The sequence below is a fragment of the Apium graveolens genome, chromosome 4, assembly GCF_009905375.1.
Source record: "Apium graveolens cultivar Ventura chromosome 4, ASM990537v1, whole genome shotgun sequence".
In the NCBI taxonomy this organism is placed as follows: Eukaryota; Viridiplantae; Streptophyta; class Magnoliopsida; order Apiales; family Apiaceae; genus Apium; species Apium graveolens.
In genome coordinates this window covers 162902351-162906840 of record NC_133650.1, presented here as the reverse complement: position 1 = coordinate 162906840, position 4490 = coordinate 162902351, and the positions used below count along the sequence as shown (strand labels likewise).

At 37.5% G+C, this 4490-nt stretch overlaps 1 non-coding gene across 1 annotated transcript; it reads right to left on the bottom strand.

Moving 5' to 3' along the window:
• Positions 1-3367: 3367 nt before the first annotated feature.
• On the bottom strand, positions 3368-3474 carry LOC141722839 (small nucleolar RNA R71). The gene has a single exon (XR_012575838.1). It is a non-coding gene; the product is annotated as a small nucleolar RNA R71 (small nucleolar RNA).
• Positions 3475-4490: the final 1016 nt, after the last annotated feature.

Here is a 4490-nt window from a genome sequence, read left to right as displayed (position 1 = left end):
ATCCAAACAGCTGGATTGATAAATCTACAAAAAGAAGCTTGAAGGATGTGCAAGATCAATCGTGAAGATTAAATGACAAAGGAAGATCAAAGTAAACACAAGATGCTAAGATATGCTAAGCCAGAAATAGAAGATACACTTTTCTATAAATGGAAATGACAAGTGACTGTTTACTAAAGCTAATAGCATGTCTTATTGTACACTGTATAAACCAACAGTTAACTGAATTATAAAGTTAAAACTGGTCCTTTAATCAGTTGTAACAATTTAGATAAGAAATCTTGCAACTCTCTCAAGAAGAAGATAAGATCTTTATCAATAAAGAGCCTAGAAATTTTGTAGCAAAACATTCTTAATTTTAATATAAAATTAAGTGAGTTTTGAAGATCTGTGTTCTTTATTCTTGTAAGTTTAACTTCTGCATGAACATATTTTCACTACAAGATTTAATTTTTTGTTCAACCATAAAAGATTCAAGAAAAGCCTAAAAACAGTAAAACATATTCACCCCCTGTGTAATTCATTACCTAACATTTAGCTTTATCATGATACTATTTATATATTGTGGAATTGTTAAGCAAATTATGGCTCACCCCATTTGTTGTTATTTACCTTGTTTGTTTCAGTTAAGAAAGAGAATGAAACCTATCTAGACTCGCGTGGTAAAGAAGCGTGTCAAGCAGCGGGACCCTCTAATACCAAGAGTGATAATCTCAATTCAGGAAGAGAGCTTTGAGCTACCCGAGCAGGTGTAGTGTAGATAGTTGTGGTGTGAGTTTGAATAAAATGAATTTAGTTAAAACTTATTTGGATAATGGTTTATAATAAAGAGAGTTCTATGAGAATTTATATTTGAGTTTGTAATAAAGTTAGTGTGGTGTTCTTGTTTACATACCTCAACCTGTAAAGATCCTGGCTAGATATAAATGGGCTAGATATATGTTTGAATAATTATTATACAGATTTGTACTGGATATGGAGATTAGCAAGTAACCCCCTAATCTAGACCCTACATTTGAAGGACGTTACAACTTATGATGATCTTCACTTTGTATGTTGATCCTTTTTCCAGTTCTCTCACATGATCAAGAAGAATGGATGGAGATTCATCCTTGGTGTGCAGAAAATACACTCATGTGTATCTTGTATATTCATCAACAATTACGAGTGCATACCTCTTCTTGGAGACTGACATAACATTTACTGGACCAAAGAGATTAATATGAAGTAGATGATATGGTTCAATAATGGAGGATTTAGTTTTACTTTTGAAAGATGTTTTCCTTTGCTTGGCTTTCTGGCATGAGTGTTAAGTGGCATTTATGTCCACTTAGAATGGTCTATAAAGGTTTGAATTGACATTTTGTACTCAAGTTATTTGTGTTTTTGATGTGCTTTGCAGTGTTTTTGCATTTCAGGATTATATCAGGAATCCAGGTGATTTGGCATTATTTTGATGCTAATTTGGTGTTAGGATGGTATCCTGAATAAAAGCTCATGGATCGCCATCTCAAACCATGCAAGAAAATAAAAATAAGTATTTTTTCCAGAAGGTCAGCGTGCACGTGCTATAGTATCGTGTGGCCGCGCCGGGATGCAAATTTGCAGCGCGCCCCCGCTGATGAAGCGCGCGGCCGCGCCAGGTCGGGATCACAGAATCCTGATTCTATTCTAATTTTGATCATATGGACTATTACTCTGCATGGGCTTCTATATAAACATAACTTATGATCGTTTTTTATAAAAAGACGTACCAGAGCTTAAGGAGAAGGCGTAAGAAGACCGTATAGCACAATTCAACCAAGGTGAAGATGATCTAGTTTATTCTTGTGATCTTTGTTTTAAGTTATAACTTTGGATGCTAGTTTTCTTTCTTGTGAACCTATACTTTGGTTTCGTACTTGGTTTTATTACTTATTCAGTATAAAGACTACGTTTATTATACCATGCTTTCATCGAAACCCACGTTGATGATGAGTCTGATTATGGGCTAATCGTTATCATGGGGTTCTAGCGGATTTACTTATGGATTTCTTTGCTAATTTGTTTCGATACCTTAGTGTGTGGTGATTGTACGATAACCTAGTATTGGTTGTGCTTATTCGTCTTATGAGCGTCACGAACTTATAAGATAGCGTGCTAATCTCTATTGAAGCGAAAGTGAATATAGGGGTTTAGAACTTGTCATGCTAGCATAGGTTCATGTATTTGATATGCATGCTTCGTAGGTAATTTTAACCATCTTACTTGCCCTATGTAATCATCATAGATAACTTGTGCATTAAACCGTTATGTTGTCAAATTTTATAGACATATAGGGTCTCAATATAATTGGTGTCTATTCGGCTTCTATCTCTTATGTGGATGTCTAGCGGTATGGTATTCGTACAACAAAAGTTGGCGTTTATCAATTTCGTGTTATCTGGTTAGTGTCATCACCATTGCATGCTAAGGTTAAGAATAAAGAGGCTATTGAATGAAGTAGTAATGAAACTAAAATCCAATGTTTGTGTATATAATTAAATCAACCTTTTTACTCTCTTCTTAATTGCATGTTAGTTAACAATTTTAGTTATAAACAATCTCAATTTGTGATCGTCTTAGCATTGAATAATAACCATACCATTGTTGCATAAGTACATTGATTGAAATTAACCTAAACCAATCTCTGTGCTTGCGATCGCTTAAACTTGCATGAATATTAACGCGTGTTTTCGTCTTAACAAGTTTTTGGCGCCGCTGCCGGGGACTTGGTGTTAATTTTTAGTTTATGTGTTTGTCATCAGTGGTCGTTATATTTCAGTGACTCTGACATTGTTACTTACTTATTTCCTTGTCGTGTTTAGACACTCTAGCGAGCGTGTATGCATACACGTTCTCGGTCTCGTAAGAGAATACTGGATCAAGCTGAGGAATAAGTTGTAGTAGCTGAAGAAGTTCTTGTCGAAGAGAAAGTTAAAGAAGAAGCTCTTATTGCAATGGGAGAACCAGAAGCGAATACGAAGGCTTTGATGAATTATTCTCAACCAAAGATTAATGATATTCAGCTTAGCATTATCAGGCCAGCCATCTCGGCGAATAATTTTGAGATCAAGTCTAGCACGATTCAGATGATACAAAACTCAGTTCAGTTTGGGGGTTCTCGGACAGAAGACCCCAACATGCAAATTAGAGATTTCATCGGGATTCGGGACACTTTCAAGTTCAATGGAGTTTTAGAAGATGCTATTAAGTTGAGGCTTTTCCCATTCTCTCTGCGGGATAAAGCTAAGTACTGGTTACATTCTCCACCACCAGGGTCTATCACCAAATAGGAGGATCTTGCTCAAAAGTTCCTAACTAAATTCTTCCTATGGCGAAGACTGCTGCGATCAAAAACGCACTTACTCAATTTGCTCAGCAATCTGGAGAATCTTTATGTGAGGCTTGGGATCGTTACAAGGAGATGCTTAGAAAGTGCCCTCATCATGGGATGCCTAACTGGATGATCATTAACTGCTTTTACAATGGGTTGGGTCCAATCTCTAGACTCATGCTTGATGCAGCATCAGGAGGAGCCTTGTGGGCTAAAAGCTATGATGAAGCTTATGAATTGATTGAGCTGATGGCTGCCAATGAATACCAGAACCCAATTCCGAGACTACCTCATTTCAAGGTAGCAGGAATTTTGGAAGTTGATATAGCTACTGCTATAACTGCTCAGCTTCAAGCTTTGACGATGAAGGTGGACTCTTTGGCTAATTATGGAGTTAACCAGATCACTAGTATCTGTGAGCATTGTGCTAGTGCGCATGAGACTAGTCAGTGTGCTATTTCTAGTGAATCCGCTCAGTTCGTGAGCAAATTTCAGAGGTTGTAGCGACCAGTACCAGCCACCTATCATCCCAACAACTGCAATCATCATAACTTTAGCTGGAGCAACACTCAGAATGCGGTGCAACAACCTTATCAGCCATATGCAGCAAAGCAATACAACCCACCTGGTTTTCAACAGCTGCAATATGCACCAAGGCAACAACTCCAACTGCAATAATCTAATAAAAAAATCTGAATTGGAGGAGTTGAGGCTCATGTGCAAGAGCCAAACCATTTCTATCAAGATCTTGGAGAATCAAATTGGGCAGATTGCTAATGCCTTGCTCAATCGTCAACCTGGTACACTCCCTAGTGACACTGAAGTGCCAGGCAATAGAGAAGCTAAAGAGCAAGTCAAGGCAATCACATTGAGGTCTAGGAAGGTTGCAAATCCTGAAAAAGCTCAAGTTTTGGAAGAAGAAGCTGTGGCTGAAGAAAAAGTGCAGAAGGAAGCAGAAGTGGAAGCAAGGAAGACTACTGTTGAACACACTCCTCCTGAGGGTAATACAGGGGAGAAACAGATCTATCCTCCACCTCATTTTCCTAAGAGGCTAGAGAAGAAAAAGCTGGATAAGCAATTTGAGAAGTTTCTGGAATTGTTCAAGAAACTTCATATCAATATACCTTTCGCTGAA